We start from the raw sequence: 10,948 nt of genomic DNA, 5'->3' as shown, positions 1-10,948 counted from the left end.
AGCTAATGCATCATAATTGACTGCACGCCAGGTCGTTGTGTCAGCTTAAAAATATGGCAGGTCATTATATCATATTACTAACTGTATGGAAGTTTGCTGTATCCCATTAAAAAATATGGCAGGCCATTGTATCATACTGTATAATAAAATGGCAAGCTGTTGTATCATATGATTAACTATATGTCAGGTCGTTGTGTCAGTTTAAAAGTACGGCAGGCTATTATATCATATAATAATATGTTTGGCAGGTCATTGTATCATATATTAAAATATATCAAGCCGTTGTATCATAATTAACACAGTATGGCAGGTCATTGTATCATATATTAAAATTTATCAAGCCGTTGTATCATAATTAACACAGTATGGCAGGTCATTGTATCATATATTAAAACATACCAAGCCGTTGTATCATAATTAACACAGTATGGCAGGTCATTGTATCATATATTAAAATATATCAAGCCGTTGTATCATAATTAACACAGTATGGCAGGTCGTTGTGTCAGTTTAAAAATGTGGCAGGTCATTATATCATATAATTAATNTATTTGACAGGAGTTTTACTTTTAAACTGTAAGCGTATTTAATTTAGTTATGCAAGTCCACTGCTGCAGGCAAAACCATACTACAAGGCAATGCACTCTTGTTTTTACATCGTAAAAACCCATGTCTAGTTCAAATTGTGTCTCTGAAAAATCTGATTTAGGCCAAATAGTTCTACAACTTTAACATCTTCCTTCATCACAAAAAGATTTGGGTTAACCTTTGACCTGACAACATCAGACACAAAGTTAGGAGGAAACGATTCACATTTTATGGATTACCTAAAATAAATAAATCCATGTCTACACGTGTTAGAAAATTGGGTTTCTGCATCCCCCCATGTAGGGTTTGATGTTTAATGTAAACTTTTTGCACCAATCTTTCTGAGCAAACAAAGGATCGTCTACATTTCTATAGTGCTTCAGCAAAAATTTTAAAAAAGAGAGAAGAACTGCAGACAAATCAAGCCATCAAGACTGAACCTGCAGGCATGGGTAAGTCCCTCCAGTTAGTTGGAGAAGGAAGTTGGTTCGGTGCTACAAAAAACACCCACCCGGTCCAGATTTCCTCCAGGCAGTGCTGAAAACAGCAGCAGGAACCACCGTGTGACGGACAGCAAGCACCGCGGCCGCGACCGCGCCACAAACCAACCGCCACGTCCTGCCGCCGCTTGTGTCAACAGGCGGGCATCAAACGGAAAACGGTCAGGCCAGAACCAAGGTGCAGTCTATGTCACCGCGGAGGCTCATTACGTTTGAGTGACTGAGACCGACGTTCAGAGTGTGTGTGTGTGTTGTCAGCTCATGTGTGTGTGTTTTATAAACCAGCCAACACTCCAGCCCTGCTGGCCAACACGGCTTCCTATCTCTGCCTGCATTCGGCTAGTTGTTAGGGCTTCAGCTGACAGCTCGCGCTAATATATGTGGCGGCGTGGTGGCACATACTAATGTGAGCACAAACAACGGGGGGGAGGTAGCTTACAGCGGATGTTAGGAAACAGAGATTGTGCCACGGCGAGATGATGGCGTTCACAAACTAAACCTGTTACACGACTCACTTCTCGGCCCTCCTCTGGCGTTTTGATTTTATTCCTCCCAACATCTGCGGTCATTTGACTTTCAAATCAAACGCTTCCTTTTCTCTGCAGCTGCCTGGTCAACGGAGACGCAGCCCACCTGCGAATTCACCTGGATGCCGTTTTGGATGATATGAAGAGCTCAAAAAGACCGTGTGGATTCCTGACCTTGAGATGTTGTCAATAACAACTCCCTCGGAGCGCTGCACGTGGCTGCAGAGGCAGCTTTCTTGTGGAAGACATAGAAAACATTTTAAAAGGACAGGTATAAACCATCAGGGATTCCTTTTTTGATTTGCCAAAGAAAGAAATGGGAGGGAAGCTCACCAGAAAAAAAATAAAAATAAATAAAAAAGCTCAGAGCAACATGGATTCTGATGTTACATCAATCTGATTGGCAAGAAATTAGGATTTATTTAATCCAGGCCTGTTGCCGTTTCACTCAAATCTGTTTTATGCTCTCTGTTCAGGACCAAATTACACCAGCTCTGAGGTATGAATCTATGGAGCTAAATTTGTGTCATAAAGCTTGTTCAAAAAAATTATTTTTTTACTGAAATAAAACTTTTTGAAACTGAAAAACTTTTTCCAAACAAAATTATTTGACCTGAACAAAACATATCTGAAATTTATTTTTAAAAATATTAGAGGTATGGCAGGCCATTGTATCATTATAAAAAATATGTCATGTCGTATCATATAACAAATATGGCAGGCCGTTGTATCATATAAATAATATATAAAGCTAATGCATCATAATTGACTGCACGCCAGGTCGTTGTGTCAGCTTAAAAATATGGCAGGTCATTATATCATATTACTAACTGTATGGAAGTTTGCTGTATCCCATTAAAAAATATGGCAGGCCATTGTATCATACTGTATAATAAAATGGCAAGCTGTTGTATCATATGATTAACTATATGTCAGGTCGTTGTGTCAGTTTAAAAGTACGGCAGGCTATTATATCATATAATAATATGTTTGGCAGGTCATTGTATCATATATTAAAATATATCAAGCCGTTGTATCATAATTAACACAGTATGGCAGGTCATTGTATCATATATTAAAATATACCAAGCCGTTGTATCATAATTAACACAGTATGGCAGGTCGTTGTGTCAGTTTAAAAATGTGGCAGGTCATTATATCATATAATTAATTGTATGGCAAGTCACTGCATCATATCAAAAAAATACTGCAGGTCATTGTATCATTTTATAAAAATAAGGCAGGCCGTTTTGTCTTATTTAACACAGTACGGCAGGTTGATGTGTCATACAATTTAAAAATATGGCAAGCTGTTTTATCTTTTTTTTTTTTTTTTCAATTTCAAAATAGTTTTTTGGTTTAAATTTTGATCAGTTTCTAAAAGCTTTAAATAGTTTGAGCAACGAGTTGATGTTGATTTTAAATTATTTTTAAATTAATTTCTAGGTTTTGGTTTTAAAGCAACCACCTGATCAAGCACCCAAACAAACTAAAATACAAACTAAAAACAAATAAAAAGCTTTTCGTTTAAAATCATAATGGAGTTTGTCCTTCATGAAACGTACTGCAATATAAAAAACTACACAAAAGACTATTTTTGTGAATTTAAAAAAAAACCAGGTTCATTTTGAACTTAATGAATGCAACAGATGAAGAGGAAAAACAAACGAGAACATCAATTAGAATAAAATGCATAAAGGACCCGTGTGGCGTCTATACTGTCCATCAGAGGGAGACAGGAAATGCAAAAATCTAGTTTATAACGGTTAAAAAGGAAGCAAGAAAAACAACCCTAACCTCAGAGTGGTCAATCCTAAAGCTATCAGCTGCATTCAGCTTTTTTACCAGTTTAAAAGCCAATCGGTGTCAAAATATATTCCTTTTTATTGATTTACCCATTTATTTTCTGTACTCGTTTTCTCATTCTAGCCCTCGTGTCAAACGTTGCCCACCTAAAACCTTGTTTTTCTGACTTATCAAAGCAAAATCTCACCAATACATTTGATTTTTTGACTTTTTTTGAAAATCCATTGCCAGAATGAAAAAGTGAGGAAAACATCCACACAGAAAAAAAATAACAAATTGCAGTCACAATGAGAAAAAAAAACTCAGCCACTTCTCATGCAGGGGTCCTTAAAGCCCTGCACGGGGGTCTACGTTTGCCTCCCGGCTCCTATTAGAGGATAAATTGGGTCCAAACTCTCAATGCACCAATTTCACTGCTCCCACTTACAGACTGCTTCCATAATTTGTGGATTTTTACCGCCTCCTCCCTTCGTACCATAAACAGGTTGATGAAGAAAAAGAAGACAGTTTGCAGGTAACGCTCCTCTTTCTGGAGGGTTTTATGCAAATCGTTCACCTTGACGCGGCGAAGCGTTGACGGAGGTCAGAGCCTTTAAGCTTTTATTTCAGGAAGTGCACTTATTTCACAAAATTAGAAAACTACTCTGAAATTATTCTTTCTGTAAGATCACTGGAGTCTCCTAACTGCAAATGGGATTGAATAAGAGCGTCTCCAAGCTAAAAGAAAAGAGAACAGAGTGGAATTTAAATGTTAATTTGTTGGTAATTTGGACTTTATAAAAAAGTTAACTGTATGTCCGTTTGCTGTAAAACCTTCAGGTTAGCTGAAAACTGGTGTTTTAAAGATAAAACTCTGGCTTTAAAGAGCTTATTTTCTTTATACAGAGAGGGAAAAAAATGACAACGAGCAGCAGCTCCTCCCCAAAGAGCCGAACTGGGTTTCACTAATTCATTCAAACAAGCATTTAATTCCACCAACATCCATCAGCCCAGTCACTGGTCTCCAGTCAGCTGTCATAATCCTGACGTTTCTCCAAACAGATGACATCTCTCACCCATAATTAGAACCAAACCAACGGCTCCGCGCACCGCCACCAAAACCCGCCGAGAGCCCTGCTGTCACCTGCACGTCTGCGGCAGAAATAAACAGCCGCAGCTAAAATTAGAAGCAGTGGATTTAGGACATTTAGGACCTCTGAAATGCTGTGAAGCTGCGACGGCGGCGGCCATTTTCACAGTTTTTTTCCTGTTAGCTGCTTAGCGGCGCGAGCTAAGGCTTCCATCTGCTTCCTGGTCGGTTTAACGAACTGAGGAGGAACGGCTCAGATCACTTTTGCTCTTTGACGACCTCAGTTCAATTTGGACCCGACTGATGAGCTAAAGGCTAGTCTCAGTCGCTCCAAAGCTAAAGAAAATCAACTCAAGTCTCAGAAACTCCTTCGTGGTTCACGCAAATCCTGTTTTAGAAACTTCTCACTGTCAATAACGTCCTCACAAAAGATATTCAAGCTATAGAGGAAGTGCTACAGCTAGATGCTACTTGGAAGTAGACAGTAAACACTATATTAGATAATCATGTAATGCGAAACAACCGGCCAGTGGTGGACATGGATCCGCTAATCAGCTAATGCTAACAGCGGAACTCGTTTTTTGTTTAGTGGATTATTTTTTTTCCACCAACTTTGAAAACCGTTAGCGGACAAATTAGCTTCTGCTAAATTAGGTTTTGCCAACTTCAAGTCTGCTAACAGCTAATAGAATTTTTTTAGCGGAAAAGTTTCACTTTATTTGCCTTATTCATTTAGCAGATTAGCTTTATTCCACTAACTTTAAAAACTGTTAGCGGACCAATCAGCTTCTTCTAAACTAATTAATAGAGGAGCTAATTTTTGGTTTAGCTAAATTAGCTTTTTCACTATCTTTGCAAACTGTAGCAGATCAATAGACCATTTTGTAGTTAGAAATTATGCGTTTAGAGGTTTATCTGGAAAAAGCTAAGGTTGCTGGAAATGCTACTGTAATTGTATCAATTCAACAGATAAATTTACGCCGTTATACCGAACCAATGCATTTGCTCTAAACTGATTTACTTTAGGATCATAGATGTGATTTTTCATAAATATCCAAACATGCCTTTTGAGCTTATTGAGTTTGCATAATTCCGTTAGCGTTTATAGCAACCTCATCTTTTACCCAGTTGACCTGTGACCTGGAAAAGTTAGGCTCATTTCTAACTATTCTAATAGCTTCCTGTAAATTAGGTTTCGCATTCTTATCTATCTTACTTACGTATAATTGCATAATTACGACTTACATCTAATTTCCCTTTGGGATCAATAAAGTATTTTAGAATTGAATCAAAGTTTGCTAACAGCTAGCTAACAAGCTAACATCAACAGGTTTGTGTCAATCCCACCAGTCTTCAACTCAAAGGAGACAATGGCTGCGTCCAAAACAGTAGGACGGGTCCTCCGAAGGCCGAATTCGTCGGCCGCATACGTCACAGCGCCGCGACGAAGGACGTCCAAAACCGAAGGATGCGGCCGACAAATACGTCCTTCCTTTGGCCCGATTTGAAGGACAGGGTCTGATGGATCCTTCCCGGCCCATAATGCATTGCGGCCCGACAGGAGATTTTTTTAAGCTAGTAATGGCGGACGAAGCGAGAGAAAAGAATACGTTTTAAATAAAAATATGGTGATATAAAAATTTTAAAAATTTAGTGGCTGTAATTCTAATACTTTTATCATTTGTATGGACATGTTTTTAAATATTTTTGTCATAAAAAACGCGAAATAAACATGCACCTACGGCGGGTCAATTTGTTCTTCAAATGTTACCTTTAAGTTAATTTTATAGTTTTGTGATATTAATAATGCTAATATATTTATATTTTTCTATTTTTGATCTATTTTTGCTTTTGTTTATCGTCGTCATGGTTGCTAGGTGACATGACGTACGCCGGGGTGGAGGGGAGGCTAGACCGTCCAAATTCAAAGACACTTTTTTTCCCGGTCTTCCCGGTCTACCAAGGACCCGGCCCACCTCGACCGGGTAGTCTGGGTCCTCCAGAGGACCCGACCTGTTATTTTGGACACAGCCTATATCTCTATGGCTGACAAACCTCCTCCCTTATCTTTAAGACTGACAAAGCTCCTCCCCAATATTTAAGGCTGACAAAGCTCCTCCCTATTTCTAATGCTGACAAAGCTCCTCCCTATTTCTAATGCTGACAAAGCTCCTCCCTNGCTGACAAAGCTCCTCCCTATTTCTAATGCTGACAAAGCTCCTCCCTATTTCTAATGCTGACAAAGCTCCTCCCTCATCTTTAAGGTTGACAAAGAGCCTTCCTCAGCTTTAATACTAACAAAGCTCCTCCCTTATCTTTAAGGCTGACAAAGCTCCTCCCTTATCTTTAAGGCTGACAAAGCTCCTCCCTTATCTTTAATGCTGACAAAGCTCCTCTCTTATCTTTAAGGCTGACAAAGCTCCTCCAATTATCTGTCTGGAACATAGACAGACCACCAGTGGTGAACATAGTCTCACTAATAAGCTGACAGCCAAAAGCAGAACAATTTTTTGTGGATTTTTTTAACTAACTTTGAAAACCATTAGCAGACCAGTTAGCTTCAGCTAAATTAAGGTTTTGCCAACTTTAAATCTGCTAACAGCTAACTAATAACAGGTTTGTGTCAGTTCCACCAGTCTTCAGCTCAAAGGAGTCATTGGACACAGCCAAAGACATTTTTTCTTGTGTAGCCGTTTATAGCATTAGCTTACGCTTTTTTTCTCTTACATGTTTAGCAGTTTAGCATTAGCAAAGCTATATTTTTAAGTTAGCTATGCCCAGAAATGTAATGGGTTATTTAAAAAAAATATTGTTGGCTTTAATTGTTATAAAGTTATTTGTAGTAGTTTAGAAGATGGTAGGTCGCGACCCTGTTCAGACTAGCCATTAGCTCGTCACTGATCTAGAGCTCCTGAGTGCGACTTTAAAAAAAGATCTGAACTGTTCCTTTAATTGTGCATACAGATTTTTTTAAAGGTTTTCATGTTTGGGACAAGGACGGTTGCACGTTTTTGCACAATCTCGCCCCCTTAGAGGAGACGCTACAGTTGGGGAGGTGGAGGGGGGGCACAAGGAGAGAAGCTGAGCCACCCCCCCCCCCTTTTTTTTTTCTCATGGCCACAGATAAGAACAGAGGTCTTCTTGTCCCCTCGCTGAATTCTATCATCTCGCAGGCCCGGCTGATGCCCCACAACACCAGCCACAGCATATAAATGTGCCCCATTCTTCCTGCAGTGTGTGTGTGTGTGTGTGTGTGTGTGTGTGTGTGTGTGTGTGTGTGTGTGTGTGTGTGTGTGTGTGTGTGTGTGTGTGTGTGTGTGTGTGTGTGTGTGTGTGTGTGTGTGTGTGTGTACATGTTCTCATGGCAGTGGCGTTTCCTGGGGAATGTGGGGGGGAGTCTTTTGAGCAAAAAGAAGAGACGCTCATGTTTAAGTTGAGGGATGATCCAGTTGTTGAAGGAGGACTTTGTGAGTTCTGGGTCCTGATCATCCCTGGAGCTGCAGCATATTTCCAAATTAAAGTCTGAGCTACAAATCTAAGCGTGGAGGAGGAGCAGGGGAGGAGAGGAGCCTGCTTCATGTCTCATTAATGATACTGATTTTTTCCTCCAAGAAGCTGTGTTTCAACAAAACAGGAAGTGGGGCCCAAACCCAGCTGCACATCCCTCCAAATCTGTCATTTTTTATCTCAAATAAAACCAAACAAGCAGATTTGAATAAAAACAAACACTTGGTTCTGCACAATTTCTCTTTCAAGACAAAAACCAACAATTAGACGTGTTTGTTTAAAGAAATTAAATTTAAAAACTATAGATTTTGTTGTGTTTTCAGACAGAAACTAGTGAGAGAAGAGCCTACCTGTTAGTGTGTGATCAGTCTGCCTCCCACTGGGCTCCTCTTCCTCAGACTGTCCTCTTTTTTTTTAAAGTCCTTCTCTAAACCTTCCACTGGATCAAAGAGTCAAAGCAGGAAAAACAAAAATAAAAACATGTTTTTAAAAAAAAAGAAGAGCTCAGTCCAGATTTATGATCATTTGTGTTAAAGCGCCTCCCCGGACAGCTCGTTCAATCCAACAGCAGGTGAGACGGGATTAGACACCACATATATCCGGACTGACAGGCTCGGCTCGGTTCGGTCCATCCCAGCAGGGCAGTCCATCACTTTAAACATCCATTTTGAAGCAGAATTCCTGCTTTCAGCGACGCGGGAACTCCATCCTGGAGCAAGTGGAATCACCTGTGCTGGATCAGGTCAGCGCGCGCCGTTTTTTTTTTTTTTTTTTTTTTTATTGTTGTTGTTTTTATTTTTACGCCCTTTTCTCGGTTAAAAGTCGACGATAAATCCACAGGAAGCTCCGTCGGAGAGGGGAGAGCGCCTCGGTGCGACGTGGACCACCTCGCGGGCACACAGCGCGCGGAGCTCCGGCTGTTTGATGCTGATGCTGCCTCGCGAGCGCGCGCTTCCTCCCCCCTCCCCCTTTCCACCGGCGTGTGACGCGCGCGCCGCAGTGTCGCCCTGGCAACGCTTTCCTCTGACCTCAATATGCTCCTTTTTTTCCCCTGAAAACATGCGCGAGGCTTTTAGGAAATTTAATTTAAAATTTTTTTGTTATTATTATTATTATTTAAAATCTTTGGAGCCAGCAGAGGAGTGAAGGTTTCCTGCTGATGGTTCTCCTCCTCTCCACTCACATCCAGCAGGACGATCTGCATCATAGTGACGTCAGAGCAAGTTAAAAAGATACACCTCCATTTTTTTCACGTTCTCCTTTGAAACCAGCTCATACTGTATGTTTTATTATTATTATTATTATTATTATTATTATTATTATTATTATTATTATTATTATTATTATTATTATTATTATTATTATTATTATTATTATTATTATTATTATTATTATTATTGCTTTTATCATCTCATCATGTGTCAGAAACTCCCTTTACCTTTCTAAAATAAAAAAAAGAAACAAGCCACTTTATGGTCCAGCTTATAAAACTGGGTTCGACCCACTTTCCCCTTCAGAACTGCCTTAATTATGCACAGTGCTGGCTATAGACATTTTGGTATCCTAGGCATGTTGAAGCGCAACCCCACCCCAATTTGAACCCCTAAAAACAAGTTTGACAGTGTAAGGTACTATGGTAAACTTAGATTTATTTGCTTTCCCAGAAAGCAAATTAATAACAACATACAGTACATGTCAACTTGTATGGATTGTCCGTAAGTTATAAATATTTTACGTCATTCTGCAGGTATACGGACATATAGAGCAATTTCACGGATTTTTTTCAAGTCTTACGGATTTTTTCAAAACCTCATTTTCAAAATTTTCTGTATCTGTAGGATGATTTTAAAAAAATAAATAACATCAAACAGCCATTTGTGTGGATTTTTTTGCAAAGCAGGATGAGTCAGTGCAACGGCAATCAAATGAGAGAGAGGGTGGGGGCGATTGCTGCATTGCGGGGGGAGAAAATGTTTCATGGGTAGAGTAGTTTATTTTTCCTGTAATACTCTACTTCATTATAGTTTTTTAAGACAAAGCTAACTGAAAGGGGCGCTGAGCAGAGTTACAACCAGGGATTACAAATAATTACTTTTTTCTTCTGCAGTTCGGTGCCCCCTCCAGCAGATGGTGCTCTAGGCGACCGCCTAGTTCGTCTATGCCAAGAGCCGGCTCTGATTGTGCAAGCCATATATTCAACAAGTTGTTGGAAACACCCCTCAGAGACTGGTCCGTATTGATGACAGCATCACCGTGGACCACTTTCTAAAAGGGATTTCCAACTAACATCCCTAGAGATGTGACGTTTGTGAACAATCTGAATCTTCTGAATGACTCTTTATAATGAACGACAGGAACCGAGTCGCAGACAGTAAAGAGTCAGTATTATTATTTTTTTACTTCTCGATTTTTATTTTTGCTCCTTACCCACAGACGACCGCTTCTCCTTTCAATGAGGAGAGCAGAGGGGTGGAGTTCATTAGCTCAGGAGGGAAGGGGGAGGGGCCAACAGAACGGTTCTTTTTAACGAATCTGTGAATCCAACAGCTCATCAAGATTAGAATCCCTTCAAAAAGCCTTTTATCCCATGTCTAACTTCACACGTTGGCCTTAATATGTTGTTATTTTTCTATACTAAAACTTGTTTGTCACGTGAAAACTCCTACTTAAAACAATATTTACACTTAAGCATGTCATCGTGTTACTGATGCAGTGCATTCAGAGGGTGATGATGATGGTGGTGGGTGACAACTGAGACCAAAACACAGCGTCAAGTCTAAAAACATATAATGTGTGACAATAAAGTTGTATTTTCATGAGTTTTTATGTTCTGCACAATGTGCGAGTTGAAAAATTCAAACATGATTACTGCATAATCACTATCACATTACTTCTTTACTATATTAACTCTGAAGCTAACACCATATATCGCAGTAGCTATATATATATAT

The 10,948-nt window shown here is 39.6% G+C and overlaps 1 protein-coding gene across 2 annotated transcripts in view; it reads right to left on the bottom strand.

Moving 5' to 3' along the window:
* Positions 1-9,097, bottom strand: part of nlgn2a (neuroligin 2a) — a 348,430-nt gene extending 339,333 nt beyond the window's left edge. The window contains exon 1 of one of the 2 annotated variants that reach the window (XM_014021224.1): positions 8,348-9,097. The gene's annotated coding sequence lies outside the window, so the exon portion shown is untranslated. The remainder of the gene's footprint in view (positions 1-8,347) is intronic. The other variant, XM_014021225.1, reaches the window with a different exon arrangement.
* Positions 9,098-10,948: the final 1,851 nt, after the last annotated feature.

Source organism: Austrofundulus limnaeus, unplaced genomic scaffold (genome assembly GCF_001266775.1).
Source record: "Austrofundulus limnaeus strain Quisiro unplaced genomic scaffold, Austrofundulus_limnaeus-1.0 Scaffold283, whole genome shotgun sequence".
Classification (NCBI taxonomy): Eukaryota; Metazoa; Chordata; class Actinopteri; order Cyprinodontiformes; family Rivulidae; genus Austrofundulus; species Austrofundulus limnaeus.
This window is presented reverse-complemented; position numbering and strand designations above follow the sequence as displayed.